The 20,418-nt window shown below is 36.7% G+C and overlaps 1 protein-coding gene across 1 annotated transcript in view; it reads right to left on the bottom strand.

Annotated features, from left to right (window-relative positions):
• DPYD (dihydropyrimidine dehydrogenase) overlaps window positions 1–20,418 on the bottom strand; it is a 211,121-nt gene that overhangs the window by 163,680 nt on the left and 27,023 nt on the right. The gene's annotated exons all lie outside the window — the stretch shown is intronic.

The following is a 20,418-nucleotide window of genomic DNA, read 5'->3' as shown; positions in this document are numbered from 1 at the left end:
ACATAAACTACTTGCACAAAATGAGTGTCCAGTGCCACCAAACAAGAATACTCTGACCACCAGCATCATTCTAAAGACTTGGTATTCTCTTGAGGCTTCTCTAATACATGAGACAGATACCCCTGTTTTCTGTAGCACCTTTTTCCAATCCCAAATCTTACCTCTGGGAGGCATAATTTTGCCATATGGCTTTAAAAGAAGCATTAAGTTTTAAGTGCAATAGTTATTACAGCTAACAAGCTTGAACACAGGATTGTCAGGCTCTTTATGCAACATCTTTGAACAAAAGTCATGTGAACTATTATTTGTTTACACGTTTTTTAATATGTGAACTAATTTTCAAGCCCACATCCTAAAGGCAGTTAAAAATGCAATACCTATTGTCATTTCTTCTGTGCATGGATTTATTTTCATAATGACATTCAATTAGAGACTACAAAAGCATTATTGAAACAGATCAGATATTTGAAAATGACCTAGTATTTTCAGCTTGCCCTTAATTAAATTAGCATTACTTTAAAATAAAATTATAGATATTTTAATGCACTACTTAACACTTTAATAGATTTTCGAGCAAGAGAAGCAAGCAACAATTCTACATTTGGAACTTTTGCAACCTTCTTGCCCTTAAAAAATTATGCAAGTAGTGGGTCTTATCCCAAGGGTAATCTGATTTTTCTTTGTTTGTATTACAATCAACTGTCCTTTGTATGACAAAATCCTACTCAAACTCAAAGGGATTACCCAAGACAGACAGGAAAGCCCTATGATGAAATATTCCATTATTTAGACCTGTATGCATTGACCTTCAGCTCTAAGCACGTGCAGACAGGTCATTCATCTAAAATACACATAAGAGAACCAAACTGATAATACTAACAAAATCAAGAATTCTTGATTCATCAATGTACTATCTATGCACTAGAATACACTATCTATGTAACCAAAATGAAACCTCCAATCTGACAGGAAAACAGACTGAAGGAAACACTACTTGGAATATTGCTCTGAGCCCTGAAAGAGGAAAACAAGTTTAATAGCCCTGTGCCACTAGCACCTAAACAGTGCACAGGAAGACATGAGTATAATGCAGCTCATTCCTCTTGATCTCATGGTATAAGGCATGGAGAGAACAAGGAGGATCTGCAGCCCATAAGATTTTATCAGTCAGAACCAAATCTTTCCTGTATCACACAAGCTAGAACAACTCATGGTCCCTACATGAAAAATGCTGAAATTAAGAGAAAAATATCCATTTTGCTGATACTTCCTCTTGTCTTTATAGACCATAAGATGTTAACCAGCTGAGGGCAGCAAACATGACCCCTGACTGAAGAAAATACTGTAATCATGTAGCCCTACACAGATAAAATACTGCTTTCTCAACTGCAGGGCCAATGTGGAAACAAATAGGTAACCCAGAGTAAACAGAGCAAATATTACAGACTCAATAATAAACATTATATCAAGATAATGAATTTACTTTTACCATTTCTGCCAACCACTTCTAGACACTCTCACATCTACCTTTCTCAATTTCTTTCCACCAAATAGCTCTCATCTAAAATACAACAGTTGGTGAGCCAGTAACTTCACTATAAAGTAAAAATAAAAAACTGAGCTGGATGCAAACCACTGAAGGCAGAAGAGCTCATAGTCCTCTGTCATCACTTACTGAATACACGCCGAGCTGGGGAAGGAGCAAAGGTTGAATACACCTACATCTTCCCAGTTAGAGCTGCAATGATCCAAAACAATATACTGCATCCTCTCGCAGAAGAGAGCAGGAGCTTGAAAGAGCAAATTTAAACACATTTTTAAAGGTCGATAGATACCCCTTCTTGATGGATATGAGTATCAGCTTTATACTATCTTTTAGAACCTCTGAAAGGGTATTAGGAATAGCTACCCATGTGAAGTCTTCCAAATCACACTGCAAACCCATCCAAATGGCTGATTTAAAAGAACACGCACACACACCATGAGCAAAGTTAGTAAAAGAATACTCTGAAGAATGCAACTACTAAATGACGACACTTTGATAGACCATGACCAAGACGAACTACACATTCAAAGGCACAAAAATCAGTAGCAAAAAAATGAGTTCATTCCACTATCTCTGCTGCTAGCTAGATTAATATCTATAGCCACCCTGAACAGGACATTGTGCTTTTGGCCACAATACTTCATAGGTTTAAACATAATGAGCAATTAAACTCATTAGGTTTTAGCTGCAATTATAGTAAAGAAAAATGAAAATACAATCAATAAAAAATTGTTTTTGGTGGCTTGCTGCCAAATCATTTCCTGTGAATATAGATAAGGTCTAAAAGTTTCAACTTCATGATTGAATAATCATATAGCATTCTATATATTATTGCTAAACCAAGCATCATCTTTAAGAAGCTTAGAATGAAAAATTAAATATATTTAGATATGATTAGGAACATGGACATAAGTAAAATTACTGCTGACTCTGCTGTCAAAAAACACAGAAGTCTAAATTCTGTTTCTTAAACATCTCTAGCATAAATACTTTGAGAGGCTTTTAAATGATCCAAAAAATGAGTAGGGAATTGTCTGAATGCATAAATGGTTCACTTTTCACCTATGAGACCTGAACTAAAACTACATAGTAACTAGATAAAAGGACAATGTAGAACTGAGGTTCACCAGTACTTGTGGCATCACACACAACAGTGATAGAACATCTAATAAGGGACACACAAATATTAGGAAGGAACAAATGAACAAATTGAAAAGCTTTGCTTCCAATAGCTGCAAAAAAAATTTCTCTTTTCCTTAATGCAAGCTATTCATTTTCCAAATAAACTGCAAGCTTCAGGGGCAAAGATTGTATACTCTTAAATCTATGTTTCCACCAGACATGACAAGCAATATCCTCTTGACATTATACATATTAATATATAAGCTGTATCTAAAAGTCTGAGCAATAACAGCAAGTCCAAACTACTTTCAGTCTTAATTTCAGTTGAAGTAACAAGCTAGGTCACCTAATACATAAGAATCACCCAAATTTAATATAAAAATCTTTGGATTCTGACAGAAGATAACTTGCACTTTTTAGAACATGCATCTCAAAATGCATCAGCTTAGCTAGCTTTCTTCCATGTTTGTCCTGGACGCAAAAATCCCCCTTTTCTTTAATTAGCCATTACAACAGCATTTCTTGATGTGGACTCCCAGGTAAAATGCGGAACTCCCCAGAACAGCTGAGGGAGCACAAGCAAACCGCCTGCTGCCAGCAGCACCACGGGGATCTCCGCAGAGCCGAGCGCCGCCCGGCCTGCCCGCGGGCCCGGCCAGGGCACCCTGAGGCGCCGCCTCGCCTGAGGCCTGAGGCGCAGCACGGAGACGCGAGCCCGTCCCGCTGCTGCTGCTGGAATCTGTCACAGACAAACGAGGGGAGATCACGCTCAGCCATATCAGCTATCTTAACTCCATCCCGAGTACTTTACATAAGACTTTCCAAAGTGTTAGTATTACTGATAAGGTCTTACATACATTTCTCAGAAGCCAAAAAATAAAATCTTTTGATCTGACAAGAGCGTAAGACCTATTCTAAGGCAGCGTGTATCACCAAAGTTGAGTAGATCTCTTATCCTACTTGATAAGCTGCCAAGTCAAAAGCCTTACTTAAAAATATCCTCTCTTTCTCTCCTGTGAAAGCTTTAGGTAAGTGGGGCTGCTCTATTCTTGCAATTCTTTGCAATACTCAATTATTTTCTTAGGAATCTTAAGTTTTCTTCAAACATCTGTGAAAGCAAATCTCTATTATTAGTAAGCGATGTTCTCTGTGTATCAATCTTAAGGAGCATACAGCAATTTCCAACTTAAAAACAGTTGGAACAGTTCTCACCTATTAGGCTTGTGCTTACTGTTGGCGTTAATGCTAAAAATTACTTTTCACCTCTTTAAGGCATATACTTGATTATAGACTTTGTTTTTCTCTTGAGGATTTCCCTTTTCTTATCTCTAAGTATTTTAGTAAAACCTCAAATCACTTGCCAACTTTGTTTATTCATGCCTACCTGGCATGTTCCATGACTGAAATAGACATTTCCAGGCCACTAGCATCATCTATTTAGTGTCAATTTTGTACTGCAAGAAAATCAAACTCTATTGTGGCAAATGAGAAACAAATGAACAAAATGGAAATCTAAGTTCCCAAAGATATGCACATCTCCAAATGTTGCCTGGCTTTCTAAGATGCCGACATAAGACTGCTGCTGCAGCTGTTGCTATCCCAGGAACAATGTTCATGCAAGATATCACCCAATTATGCACAGGCAAGAACAGTCATTTGCATATCAGTTCTCAGATATATTTCATTGAGTATATTTTTATATCAATTCTCATTAATGACTATCTTCACTCCTTGAAAACACTTTCTTCAGAGAACATCTACTACTGGAGACAAACAAGGCTATTTGCCAATGTAGATTTGGAAAATGGAGTCCAGTTGAATATGGTGTCAACATTCAAACAGATGTTGAAAAAAAATCAAGTGACATGTAAAGAGAAGTCCCTATGATGATTAAAGCCAGAAATCAACATGCCTTAGAGAGAACATGATTTAAAGAGCTACCTACTGAAATAGCAGACAAAAAAATCAAGGAAAGATTTGATCATACTCTGTAAATGCCTACCTGAAGAGCAGAAAGTTAGACTGTAAAGGTTTTAGCAGACAAGACTGGAAGTGAAGCCAAAAGTACACAAATGCAGACCAGAAAGTAAAACAAATGTGCCTGTTTTTAACTAACCAGCATTTTTCTTAAGCAAGGTTCGGCATTCTTCTGAAAAAGATGAAATAACTGAAATGATGAAGACCCACAGCAAACCTAGTAATTGTAACTGCTTATTCTGGATTAATAATCCAAAGAAAGGTTCCAACAGGATATGCTATGTTTTAGTCCTCTAAAGATTACGCAGCCATATTTTTAAACATGCATATTGAATGCATTTATACCTAGATTTGAGTGCTCAGAATGAGGCCCCCGGCCCCAGTTTTGAAGGATAGAGCCACCTCCATACCAAGGGTTAAATCAGGTACTTTTAAGGAGGCAGGCTCACATGGCAGATTTCCAAAACTGCTAGGGAAATAGAAATATTACTACAAATACCTACAGTCTCTACATTCAGCAGGAAATGTCTCAAATTTTGGTCCAGGAACTCAAGTCCCACACTCATGATGCAAGACTAATCATACTAACTAGCCCTGCTGAAAACACTGGATATACCATATAAGCCAGCCTCTGTTATGAGAGATCTGTATAAAACAATCTCCATTAAAATATAATAAAAAAGGTTACTGAAACTTTATAAAAGGTCTGGAAGTGCTTATTTCCATATTGATCTCCTTATTGATAAATAAAATGTTGAAGCCAATAATCACATGCTATTCTGAGAAATCTTAATTATTTAATCAGCAGAAAACTTTAGAAATAACTATCTTGTGTTTTATAAACCTAAAGCAAAATTATAATAGTAATCTAAACTGTAATATATTGCTACAAGGATAATTATTAAGGGAAAACACAGCTGACATTTTCTGATTTATGCACACAATCAGAGATGGAGTCCAAGGACTGTGACATAATTATCTTCATGCTAACAATTTTTGTAAATCTCTTGACAGAATTTTAGCTAATTTTAAAATGCTTTCTGAAGATTAGCACTTAAAACTGTTGGGGAAAATAGCACAATTTATTAGCAAGGGTATAATTGTAAACCTTCCAAATACTCATTGTGAATATCATTTAGACAGTAACTCCTGCTTTAGCAGCTGGTATACAAGACTCCAGTTTATGGAATCTTGAAACAACAGAGAGTAGAATCTAATTAAACAGGATTACATGCCAAAGAAAAATTATTAAAAACAGACTAATAGACAATTGTTATGAATTTGGAATAGCACATCTACTTCTGATGTGAACTTATGTAATGCTGAGCTTTATTCCAATAAAACCTAAATATTCCTAACAGACTTCTCCTTTAATGTGGAACAGACCGTCTTTCCACAGTGAAAGAAACACAAAAAGCTAAACAGTTCCATTGATCTTCTCAGACTTAAGTACCCATCTGTTATAGGATAAAATGATTAATATATAGTATTAGTGTTGGTGCTGCAATTCTTAAAAATTCAGTAAGCAATAGCTGTATTCCACATAGAAAGCCTCCTGAAACTACCTTCGTAGGGAGAACCTAAACAATACCTATGCCATTTGCTACAAGGTTAACACAGCATATTTCACCCACAGAGTATTCTTAAAAATTAAGAAAAAGGATTGTCTGAGCCTTACTTTAAGAGTGTACAATCTGCACAATATCCACCTGCTGAATTCCTCCTCTCTATTTGCTGTGACTCATTCTCAAGGGGTTCTTACTCCAAGCAGGGAGGAAAGGGAGTTTAAAACTGAGACACGACCAGCTGTTCACAAAGATACTTATTTTAATATGTACATATTTCTGGTATCTTCAGAAAGTATATTGAGCCGTCAGGTATTTACATAACATTTGACACTATGTCATTCATAATACATGAACAGTTGCTATAGCATTTTTTTCATGTGATACAGTCATACTGGCCATACAGGCTCTTTGAAAGTAAAATACAGATATTAAGACATGAGGAACACCAAATTTCCTATAAAAAATCAGGTTCACATTTTACATAACCAAATAAAAATCAGTGGGAAAATATTAAGTAGAAATGTAGGTGGTAGAAATCACAGCCTCATTAGTTTAACCACATTAATTCTTCTCAGTTGTTTTTAAGGATATTATTTTAAGGTACATATGCAAATTCAAGCACAAATAAGTAACACATTTTCTGACTACCAGGAATAGGTTGGTAAGACAGTTTTGATATCATGAAGCTCTGATGCATGAGATTTTCTAAAACTCCACAGACACTTTTACTATTACCAAAATATTGTCAACGCAACTGGGAACTCTTAAGTAGCAGAGAATTTTAGGTATTTTATAGTCCTTCAGTTTAAAAAATGATGCAGTTAGTGCTTTAAGACAGGTCATTACATGAAAGTTAATTATTTGTTAAAAAGACATAACATTTTATTCTGCAATCTTACTAAGACCATGAAAGTTTTTCCTATTTGAGATGACATTCTGCTAACTCCCCTTTCATGCTGTTTCACACACGAAATTCAAGGAGCAAATCTCTAAGTCTTCCTGTTCACACAGGGGTACAGCATCTTGCTTGCGTTCAGCCTGCTCTTGTCACAGCAGATGCAGGCTCCACGTGTTTTGGCAAGGGATAACACATCAGATAGTAGTGATACAGGAAAGTTGAGAAAAAACAAGTCTGAAAGGATCAAGCATGCAGCACAGGAGTAGACCAAAGAAATAAAAAGAATAAAAAGCTACCAAAGCCTTGCAAGCTAGCAGAGGCATATCTGCAAATAATAAATATCAGTGAATGCAAGTGATGCCACTAAATGGAACATTTTACAATGCTCCTTTCCTTGTAACTGAAGCTTAAAGAGGAAAAAGGGGGAAAAAAGGAAGCTTTTAGGGGATAGGGAAAAAAAGACACACACACACTTCGCGTCTCCCACTTTTTTGATACTTTACCTAACAAATAATTCAACTTGGATCAGTATATGGAAGGGAAGATTTGGCAATCATCTACTAGTCTCTGTGTAGCCAAAGGGATGCTTTTAAGATGCTTCCCTGTAGGGAACAGGGTTCTGCAGCAGGGAGCAATACACATCTTAGAACAAGAGAAGAGCTTCATCTAGGAACTATTTCTTTTTCAAGGAAGCTGCAAGTGCTACCTCCTGGGTAGCCTAAGCAAGGCCTGTACGAAGGCCTTCCTGGAAATGGCTCAGGACCAGCTCTTGACAGCTGAATCCTCAGACCCTTCAGCAGTTGCAGTATGAATTTAAAATTCAATTCTTTAAGGGCCTGCAGTCTAACACACACGCTTACAGGCTCTACATAAGTGGAAATGATGTACTCAGGAATGCTAACAGTGAAAATAACTGACTAAAGATTATTAAGAAAACAAATATCCCAAATACAGCATTCCCTCCCAGTACTTCCCTGTACCTCCACCCAGATTGGTTTCTCTTGGGATTCTTTGCTCAGGCAAATATTCTTCCCGTGACTCATTACAATTAAATAAAATAGGAGTAGACCTTTACAGAGATACCCTGGGGAAGGAGAGTAGAAAAGGTTCTTTAAGACACAAGTAAGCTTGTACTGTTAAAATTACAGAAGATAAAAACATTTACCTTCAATGAAGAGTTTAAGAAAAAATACATACCCCCCAATCCCTTCTTTTTTTTCCAAAGCTGAATGACCACAAAGAATTAACCCACATATTTGAGAGCACCCTCTCAATTTACACAATCCTCCTTATTCTTTACACGTAACTTAAGACCATGAAATCTAAGAGCTTTTCAGAAATGGAAGTTCAATTAAAATTATTAAATAGCATCATGAAGCAATACAGTCCAGGTCTGTGTAAGTGCATAAAAGCAAGTCCTTTTTGCAGGCTTGATTCATCAGCCCAAGATGACTTTGCTGCCATTTCCCATCTTCTACAAGGTCTGTTTCATTCTGCAGCAACAGTATTGCAGAAGTCCCAGACCAAACATTTAGGTTCAAGGTTCTGTACCCACAATGGGTAGCAGGACACAGCTTTCCCCTGCTCTCCTGAGCAAGCTTATCTGCCCAAACTACTACCACGATTTTCTATTTCTGCAAGACCCCGGGCTCTGGGGCTGCAGCAGGGCCAGGCTCCCCCTGCAGCCTCTCATCCTCTTGGCTCTGCGTGAGAAACACCAGCACTGGTGACTGAGGATGATGTTTCTTGCCACAGACATACGTGGCTAAATGACACCATGTTCATGAGCTAAGTCCTCATGCAGAATATCCCTCCTGCAAATTCTCTCAACAGAAATCTGAAGCCATCTCACAGAAGGGTGTTTAAGGGCCCTGATGCAGTGAACTGCTAAGAAAACAGAGGATATAAACGCTTCTCTTCTGGAGTAATGGCTATCTGAAAAGCAGGCTCACAACAGCATAAAAGATGACTTAGATAGCAATGAAACAAATGTCCTCATGTGACAATTGAGGGTACTTACCACCGGCAAAGCCAAACATGAAACTGAGACTAGATTTCCCCAGAGGAATTACTGGAAATATTAAGTTTACTTTAGAACCATCTACCACAGTCAAACGCGCAAGATTTAGGAAAAAGGCTGCAGGGGAGCACAACCCTTATGCCACAATCCTAGTGCAGTTAAACGGTTTGTGCTGCTCTTTTCTACCAGATTTTCCGTCACTGTCATTCCCCACAAGAAACTGAAGAATTATTTGACTTTTAGTAATCTGACACTATGAGCTCCATATGCAAAGATTAACAAAAATGCTACCTCCACACTGGTATTTTTATCTACACATTAAATTTGAGGTAACCTGAGAAGATAGCAGAATATATCAAGATGTATAAAAGGATTCACAATACACACATCTGGAAAAAATCCAGACTTAAATTTATCCCTTTTCCTTTTCTTTGAAATTCAGAAGATGGTCTTTGAACAGAGGTGTTCATCAACATGAGAGTTTTAAAATGCATTTCATATTAATTTCAGTCTAAAATGGCTAATAAGAGAAAAAAGTTGTATTTTAAAAGTAACAGAAATAAAAAATTAATATCAGTGTAGTAGCATTATTACCATGCTCCTCACTGACTGGGATGCAAGATCTTATTACAACACTACTAGTCAGTGTGCAGTAGAAAGATGACCTCAAACTCACCAATACCCTCAAATACCCAAAATCAAAGCACAAGAAAAAAAGCATGAAACTGGAATCCCCCAATTTTTTTCACTATGCACTAAAACTATTTAGCCAAAAATGTAATCATATTACATTTCCTTACATATCATGCAACAAGGTAGGTTTTTAAAGCTTTAATTCATTGTTAAAGAAGTCTTGGGGAAGAAAAAACACAGTGTAACAATACAAAAACTGGCACTATAAAACATTTCTCTCTCAAGAAATATTCAGAAAATTGGACATATAAGGGTATTACACTGGTTACAGTTTTGCCATCTGTTTTGTCACCTATTTAGTTACCTATGTATAACTGAAAATGAAGATTTCTCAAATCAAGTAATTTTCTTTAAATAAGGTATTAAGTATCTCTAATAACCGTAACTCCTGATAACTCAGTAAAACTTAAAGGAATAAACTGTACCTATTTCCTTTTGGTAAGAAATAAGGTGAATGAGAACTTTCCTGTACACAGAAGAGGGTTTTATAGAGCCCCATGTGTAAGCAGGGTACCTAAAAGCTCTTCTCACGGTCCATGTTGGAAAGAAGCTGCTACTATAACACATTTATAGACATGCAGATTAAATGCAAGATCCCAGATAAACACCCAGAGAACCCAAGCCATTTACTGCCTGAAAGCAGGGCATGTAGCAGCCCTCACCACACAGGGGTCTAGAAATGCCTCTAACTGTTGCAAGCCAAGGGGCTTTAGGCCCCAGAGCACTGGTCAAGACAGACATGCCTATGGTTTTAATCCTGTCCCTACTCAGATGTTGAATCCGCAGAATAGTAACACCCTCCCTGCAATGAGAGCTTAAATTCACATCTAACATTCACCTGCACTTTTTTTCTTAATAGCAACAGCTTAAGTGCTAAATGCCTTCCTACAAAGCCTTTATTTACCTCCCCATAAAACAGTTCTTAGTCACTCCCCTGCTCCTGAGCATGCTGCCACTACTGCAGATGCACAAGAGCAGCAATGGGAAAGATCAGGGCAGCTACAAAGCAAACAAACATTCTTTTAACACACATTTACTGAATCTCTTCTTTTTCTTCTGGAAGCCATTTTTATCTGCACATTTTAACTTTATTCTTATGCAACAGTTCCCATTTCCCTTGTGTATATGCTGTTTGAGCTTCCAATTTTTAATTTTTCTCCAGTAGTGCCATATCTTTCCTTTTTTCTTCATTACTTGAGTTTTTTCCTCTCCTGCTCTGTTCCCCCTCATTTGTTTATCTTTTCTCCTTCCTTAGTCCTCCCTAATTATTTCATGTCTCTTGGTTCTGTTTCATAACGTGTCGTGACTTTTCCTTTTTATTTTTTATATTGCATTCCTTTATTCTGCTCCTGCAGCTCTCTGATTTCTATGTGCTTGCTTAACTATTACCCAAATGGCTCCAAGCAGGACACACTCAAACTGAAGAATAAATAAATTAAAAGCAAAATACTATCTGTGGACATGTGGCATTGCCTAGCAACGCTCCGTACTGCTTCCTGTTTTTTTCTGGAGTCCTGGTAGCAAGTGAGCTTTTCAGATTTCTCACTACAAATGTATGAGAGATCCTTCTCACGTTGTTTGTCTCCTCACCAGCAAGTAAATCCGCTGCAAATATAGATGAGAAAGAGCCTCTGCAAAGAGGCAAGGACAAGGCTGCCCGTGCAGCCCAGGAGCAGAGCACCTTGCAGCTCGCTTGTGTTATTGCTACATACGGATATGGCCAGTATTTACCATGTCTCAGAAATCCAACATAAATAATATTTCTTATGTAATTTAAGTGTCTGTTAAGTTTTGAAGAGTCAAAGAGGGTTTATTTTGAATGCATTATTGACTATTATTTGCCTTCTTTCATTCTTGCAAAATAATTTCTGAAAGCTTGACCCTAAAGGGAAGACAGCAAGAAGCCTCCAGCTTGTATATAATGGGGAAAATGGCACAAGGATTAGGAATTACCAAAAAATACAGTGGCTCATTCCGAACTGTACCCTAGGCTTCACAAGAGCAGACACTAAGCCAGGTTCCCTAGACAGCCCTTATTCAGTCAACAGCAATATGGAAGACTCTGTCCAGAAGTCAACTCTTTTCTCAGAGAGAAAACAATCTTTTTAGTTTGGGGATAATAGCTATGCTTTTCCAAGGAACTAAAACTTCAAAAGCATTAGGAAGCCTTCAAGTTATTACAACTAGGGCAGAAGAGCTTAGTTAAACATACCTTTCTGAAATGCATCAAAATCAGTTATTACTTGGAATTTTTTTCATATGGTTAAATCAGCCTTGAAGCAGCTTGATGTCTGCATAGCAGAGTACCAGTAGGAAGGGAAAAGAACATATATCATGCAAATGCTTTAAAAATACATTTAACAACATCAATCTGCACCTGTCAACGAGCAAAAGATTGTTATGTAGTAAGGAGAAACAGGAAATTATTCATAGGAGTAGGCAAACCTAGAACAGAAATTAATAGCTCTATAATCCTATTTATTAAACTAATTCCCACAGTAGCATTTGTAGAAATTAAAGCTTGATGGAAGGGTACATGTAGTTGGTTGGACAATACAGCAGAATTCTTGCATGACACAGGCCTACCTAAAATAAATACTGGCATTGCCAAGGCAAGCACTTAAAAACACCAAAAAAAAGAAATTAAGTCACTCTTTGAAAACTTGATTCAGCTTCAGTCTATGGAACCTGAATACTAGTTTTTAATGATATGACCATATGCTATTTTATACAAAATTGCCACCTGACTCAGAAAACAGAATGGTGCTCACCTAATCAATAGCCTTTCAACATTTGTGCTTCACGTGTAGCCTTATTTACTGCACACTATTCAAAACCTTACTTGAAGGCAGAACTATTTTTCCCATGAACATCTGAATGGCACTCATCACTACAGTATTTGAAGTGATTTATAAGCAATTTATTCCTCTACATACCTTGAATATCTCCTTTTAACAGTCAGCAATCAGCACAGAAAGACTATCCACTAACTCCAAGCATTCTATTTCAGACACCCATGGTCCAATAAAGTGTAAGACAAGAAATGTCAACTTGAATGATCAGGTTTACGCCATTGATTTCACATTCATCCATGTCAAACTTTGTCCCCACTACTCCTACTGAAAGACCATGGCACAGTATTTCACTGCTCTGATCATTAGAAGTCTATTTTCAGATGATGTATTGATAGCTGAAGTGTAGCTATATGTTATTAGGCTAGTATTGCCTTTAAATTAAAGCAAATATACAAAACAAAAAAAAATAATCCTCTGATCCTTTCAAGTCTGCTCTTATTTTCCTGAGTATTCATAAAAACAACAGCATCTCCTTTTTATTTTGCTTGGCTAATCACACTTGTCTCATAAAACAAAACTTCCATTCCCTTGATAACTTCAGCAACTAAACATAGACACTGGAAATAAAAATACATCATTAAACACCTATCTCCAGCAAAAGTGGCAGGTCTGATCACCCAAGGCACCTCTCTTACCTTTTCCCGATGTCATCCAGCTGATGGGACAGCCACTCTATGATAAGATGCTGTTTCTAAACTATCCTATTCTCTCTTCACCCCAGCCATTCTTATTCTCAGCCTTTGGCTATACAGCCTAATTGCACTATTAGATTTTTTATTATTATTATTACTATTATTCTAAGCTTCAGTGTCACACAGTTCTGTCTCTGATCTCCTAGTTCCTTCTGCATTGACAATGCCTGTCGACTCATGCAACATGCTCCTAATATTTATGTCAAGCTCATTAATGAAAATATTAAACAGTACGAATCTGAAGACTGATCCTCCAGGCTCTGCAAAAAGCCCAAAAGCTCCTTTTTCAACACTCACTATCATTCCCTTTCTTACCAGTGTGTCATTATCCACCCCTATCAATAACCTCAATCCATTTAATTCCATTTTATATTTATCATAATAGTTGTAGTAAATCTTTCCTTCCAGATCAGTTTTCAGAGTTTTGCATGTTCCTGATGCTAGGCTACAGGAGCTATAGCTGTCCATTAATTCCCCATCTTCTTAAGTACATAAGATGCATTTGCTTTTCTTTAATACTAATACATGTCGCTATTGAAAAGATTCACTCTTTCTTGTGCCTGTAATTTCAAATGCCAATTCTTTTATGATATTCTGTCAGAATTCTCATCCCCATGACTTGAGCAGATAAAGGCTTTCCAAGCTCTCCCTTTGGCCTGGCGATAGTAATTTTCATTTCTGCATTGTTTGCCCATTAGCCATCTCTTCTCTTACTTCAATTTTATTGAAACAAGGACAAAGATTTTAGACAATACCTACGATGTTTAATCTTATATTCATACTGGCTTTCCTTGTTCTTTTACTTCCTTTAATTTAGATAGCTTAAGAACCTTTTACTATTTGTTTTAGATAGCTGAATAACCTTTTAATATTTGTTTTAATTTCTTTTGTCAGGTGTGACTCAACTTGACTTTTGAAAATTCTCACTTTCCTCTGTACTTCCTGCTTTGTTCATCAATCCCATTTTTTCAGTTCCTTTGTGGTTATTCACAGTCTTATCCTACTTTTAAGTTGTTCTCTTGTTTAGTCTGAAAATCTTTATAAATTGGGATATGAATTTCAAGTAACTTTCACATATCAATTAAATAATTTAGGCAAGATTGTTACTAAGATGTTTATTTCTTTTCCCTGTTCTAGTTTAACTTCTCCATTTATCTTATAAAATATCTTTAGAGATATCTTTGTTATTCTTCTATAGAATTCCCAATAAATTATCATAAAATTGCTTGACAAACAATTTTTCTTTTATTACCTATTCTACAACTTCCCTCTTATTTACTACATTTAAGTCTAAAGTACATTCAGCTTGATTCCTTAATTAAAGGTTGGTACTATTTTCAATTTGAGGTTAAAGAACAGTAAGCTCAAATAGATTAATTTGATATATTATTCAATCATGAAAAATACATCAAGCAACCCATAAGCTATTAGCAACTGCAACAAAAAATGGTGGAATAGGGGTTACAGATCACCATAAACAGTGTCCTCAGCTAACAGTGCTTAGCTCTACAGAAACGGAAACAAGACGACCACAGCAATTACACCCTCTAAAAAAATAACAGAAGGCATTTATTTTAAAAAGAAGATATGATATAAAAGAGTCAATGTAAACAGGCCAAGAACAGATCAAATTAAGTCAGCTTTATTTTCCATCCTGTTGGGATCAAATAAGTTGTCAATGTCTAGCTTTAATAAACTAGAGTAAAATTTTATAAATTTTCAAATCACATTTTCACAAATAAGTTTAAAAGTGTGATCTAGATACAACCTATAGCCAAGCACATACTGAAAAGAAGTGACCAAGAAGGGATCTGAAACAAGATACTTCAAGAGCCACTCAGAATTCCAGTGACTCGGAGAGCTGGGGAAGCTGAATATAATAATACTTAATAACACTGTTTGTTTGGTATTATTAGTGAAATAGGAAAGGAGGAGACAGGACAAGGACACAGGACAAGAAAATTTAAAAACTGAACCAAAATGAAGGGTCAGAATTTAAGCCATTAACTGAATACGTGTTATCCTATGTTCTTGTTGAAGGAATAGAACACTGTTGGATATTTCAATGTCCAAGGCAAAGAAATTAATTCATTCTACTCGGTATTAGCCAGATCTCATCTTAAAAACTGCATATATTTTTAATCATCCCAGTTAAAAAAGAGACATAGAAAAATCAAAACACAAAGAAAAGCCACAAGATAGGAAATTTTATAAAGAAAGAACCAGTAAGGGCAAGTTGAAAGGAAACAGGAAAGATATTTAACAGTTTTCTAACATATAGCAGACTTCATAATAAAGGAAAAATCATCAGCTGTTTTGAAGCACAACAGAGAAGGACCAGAAAATTTGATCTTCAAATAGTGTAATTTAGAATAAACTTGTACTGCATTGATTAAACACCAACAAGAATGAGAAGGCTCCAACATCACATGCCTTCAGAAATGAGTTATATAAGTATCTGTCATGAAAGATCTAGGTACGTTTCATCCTGTCCCAATCAAGAAATTCTCTCAATATCCCTCCCAAACCTACATTTTTATGATTCTATGATTAGATAGATTTCTATTTACAGCCATAGCCAAATCTAATCCAGGGGTGTGGAGACACTATAGCATATTCCCAACACACTAGAAACTCATTTATTACCCTTCTCTAAAGGGATTTTGATTCATAAAGGTTCAGCTTTATTCCTGCTTCAAAAAAGTCTGTTACATCACTGCCGCTTTACTTTCGTCCTGTCTTTCCTGAGCAGTGCATGCCCTTCCATACAAACACAGAGCTATTTCTTTAGCTGCCTGTGAATTTCTGAGTGCCTGACTTAGCAAGTAATATTCAGAGTTAAAAAAAAAAAAAAGACACAAAAGACATGAATTACAATTTGGAGGTTTTTAAGTGAAATGCACACAGTAGGATCCTTAGTTCTAAGGAAGGAAATCTCTTCCAGTCCTGCTAACAATTAAGCAACCGTTGCCTGCTGTTCTGTTTTCAGTCTTAGATGCGAATGAAACATTTTGCCAAGGGGTTGTGGCAGATACTGGCTGACAAAATAAGACTGGCTGGAGATGGAACAAGTGACTGCAAAAAACACCTGCAGCTGTAGCCTTCTGAGGAGAGCTGGACCTGATGCAAGGGGAACACAGCCAGGAAGGCTAAGAGGGAACGCACCCCAGCAAGGCAACCCTTAGGTCCACGGACTGGACAACCGGGTTCTACTCCACAGGCACGAAATGCACACACAATAAGGAAGGTTCTTTTATTGACCACCTAGCATCTTCTGAAATAATGTAACAGTTGAAAGACTACAGCTGCAGAAGCCCAGAGACATTACTTCTGATATCAGTTTACTCAATAAATCAGAATTTCAATATTTTATATTCAAACAATAAATCATATTATAAAACAGCAAAGAAAGCATTATGGAAGTTTCAAGTTACTTCTGCAATGAGGAAACTGCTGTAAATAAAAGAACATGGAACACTAAGCAAGAGCAATGTGTAACATAAGCAAGAAAGCCCCTTCTTCCACTTGAGATAGCACACAGTTTGTGATTAAAAATGAGCCAAGCATCAGCCCACAAGAAAGCTTTAATAATTAGATGAAATCTGCCTGAATGGGAGGCTCAGAAAGAGAAGGTATATAAAAGCAAACAGTTTTTGAAGAAAGAGGGAATAAGCAAATCAGAATGGGTTTAAATTCACTACTATTCCCTTAAGCCAAAAAATAAGGTAAAAAAATGATTAAAATTTACATATGCCCCTAAGTAAACCTCAAAGCTTGCCCTGCTAACACAGGCCATAATCACAATGCATGCAAATTAATCCATCTCTAGCACACAAGCAAAGATACAGCAAGGTAGAACAAGGAAATCCACAGCTATGATACTTGACTTCACTGCAAGATATCCAAAAAAGCTACCTTATATCGAGAATGAAACAGTGAAAACAATCTCCAAAATCAACAGGCTGGTTTTCTCACAGCAAATACTATTAGAGTACAATTATTTTACGTCATTTCAAAATGGAATTTATGTGTATTCCATTCCTATATATATTCCATTTATATGGAATACAGTAGCTGACATCTATGCTTCAAAGTCCAGAAAGTGAAAGGTTTAGTGGAACTCTGTCATATTGTGTGGTTATATAAGTAAACCTTGTGTTTGTCCAAATTGATCTTCCTAATGGACAAAAAGCTGGAAGCCAATTTTGCCTCATTACCAATTCTTCATAAGTCATGAGTGGGTTTGAAAGAACAAATCACTACATTTGCAATAGTGTTTGATTTGTGATTTAAGATCTATGAAAGATCTGACGTAGCAAAACAGCAAAGCACAAAACTCCTCCAAGAATCGGGGGGGCTTTCTAGAAGCATTCAAGTCTTGACCAAAAAAATAGGACCTATGCCTGAGTACCAATTGTTACACAGCACATGCTAGAAGTCAATAAACCTTAGAAAAAGTGTTAAAGCAGATATGTTACTGAAACATTCAGGTCCATGAATTTTTAGGAAGCTCCTGGTGGGATAAAGCAAGTAGAAATTTGTCAGGAGACTTGACAAATTAAGGGTCATGGGCTAAGGGCATGCTGCCAGCTGTGTAGGTTGTTTTTAATATGAGAGAATGACAGCATGTGAGAGAATGAGCCTATTTAAATTAGGCTGTATATATATGGATAAAGTATGCCCTATAAAAAATGGTTTTTGCACTTTCTCCTACCATACAAACCATTTCATAAACAGTAAAAATCAGCTTATGCCCTTAATGTTATGTCTGAGGGACTGTCAGACTGATGCGGCTCTGGTCAGGAGTACTTTTGTTCAGGAGGATGACTCTTGACAAGGTAATGCACTGTCCATCACTGTGTACTTCTAAGATGGGAATTTTTTCCATTAACCACACTGAGCAAGTGGCAGGCGGGGGGAGAGTTTCCAGTGAAAAACACTAGCCCAAGTATCTTCAAGAAGCACTATAGATCCACAGTCTCCTCCTAATTATAACAGGTCCACAGGACAGTTGGAGTCTTAAGGAAATTCATCTGCCAGTTATCTAACAAAAAACCACATTGGCCATGGACAAGCTGTAATTTTCAAAGGCTTTCAATGCTCTGGACAATCTACTACACAACTACATACTTTTTTCATCCCTAGCCTATGACAAGTCTTTGCTTCAAAGCATATGGACGCAACGGTTTTTCAAATATAATGTTGTCATAATTGGCTTAAAGGTCAAAACCAAGCTTTTTACCAATCTTGTTCATGCACATTTGAATCATTAACTTAACACAAAAAGAAAATACTGGACTAGTACTGAGAAGTTTTAATGCAAATATATGGTGAAGTTGCAGACAAGCTACAAACAGGGTCTTGTGAAGAACCCTGCAATACAGCTCGGTAATTGAGTGCTACCAGCCCTGCTTCAAACAGGGCATTCAGCAAGCTACTGTTTCATTCAGGCTGAAATTAGCCTTACAGTTCCTGACCAATCTTTGAGATGTCTTCCAGGACAGGCAATACAAATAAAGCTAAAGCGAGTAATTGCTAGCAGGCATACAAAGGCTCAGGATTCTCCAAGAGATGATGTTCAAATGCTCAACCTGAAGCTTGTGATCATTTTTGATAGACTTCTAAAGAGAAGAAAGGTAGGGCTTTCAATATGAGAAGCAAGTGCAGAAGAGGAAAGAAGAGAGGAGTAGTTCAGGTTCCAACACAGGTAAACATTAACAAAAGAAAAAAACTAAGAATAAAGAGACAGGAGGTGGGGGGGGAGGGACCCCACCCTTCTTGCTCCTTTTATTTTCTGATAACACCAATATATGAAGGTGTTTTCACCTTTATCTCCAGCTAGTAACTACAAGCAAGTATTTATAGAAAATGACACCTAAAACATACAAGTCTAGGCAGGTACAACAACCAAACTGAAAGTTAAGATGGGAGATTGTTTTTGGTTCTATCTGTATCCTCTGATCTGGTCAGCTTTAATAGAGGAGAGTGAGTTGATGAGACCTAGCTAGAACTTGGTATTTGCAACATATGAACATTTTGTATATTGGTTTGTACATACATGCAAAACCAAACAATAGCAGCTTTGAGCCACTTCAGGTGGAAATGCAGGAAAGATTAGAAATACATCCAGAAGTAAATCAGTGTTGAGCTCTGCTCTGTAAGAATGGGAATCCCCCAACATCAAACTTGAATACTGACAGGGGAAATGAAGAGGTCAGAGGTGGCTTTGCACAGCACTTGGAGACACACAAAAAGGGAACCTTTTGCAAATGACTAGAAAAAGGCTTGGAACAGCTTGCAATAGCTAATTCTTGCAATTTGATATATAGAAAATGTCTATAAAAACACTAAACTATAGCAATCCTGCAAGTTTGTGGCTCTTCAGACATTCACACAAAAATAAAATAGGCAACTCAAATACTATATGCATTTCTTAGAGCAGTGATAAGTGATATTATATAAGTACGTAAGCCACTATTTCAGTAAAATGGTAAAATTCATTATAAATGCCAGCATATGGTATCGATACAAGATAATGCACAGTAATTAGTTAATCTAAAAAATGCATGAGTAGAAATTTGACTGCTAAATGATTAAACTGGTACATTTTAAAATCTGTATTAATATTTAATTATTGGCACTGAGAAAAAAGAAATTCTCTTGATGTTACTTCACCACTCTTTCTGATACTCAAAGTAACCCATCTATTATTCATACGAATAGTTTGTGCATATACAATCAATCACTAGTTAAATAAGAGAATCATTCTCAAATTCCCTAATCACCTCAATAGATCCTAATGCAATATTTTCCACATTTGGGAATCAGAGCATTTTATTTAAGAAATCAGTCTGGCCATGATGAATATAGTGCAGCCTGAGCAGATATCAGTTCAAAGAATCAGATGTCAAAGTGCTCCCTCTAATGTCCCTTAATCATCACACCAATTAGTGGTTGAATAGTGATGTGATTAAAAAGACTGCTGCTATCCTATACCTATTCAGACTTGTAGAATTCTACATATGTTCTACCAATTAATGTTTGAAT

This window comes from Tinamus guttatus, unplaced genomic scaffold (assembly GCF_059628265.1).
Source record: "Tinamus guttatus ecotype Peru unplaced genomic scaffold, ASM5962826v1 Tinamus_guttatus_pri_ptg000211l, whole genome shotgun sequence".
Taxonomy (NCBI): domain Eukaryota; kingdom Metazoa; phylum Chordata; class Aves; order Tinamiformes; family Tinamidae; genus Tinamus; species Tinamus guttatus.
The sequence above is the reverse complement of the archived record's forward strand: the minus strand, read 5'-3'. Positions and strand labels throughout refer to the sequence as shown.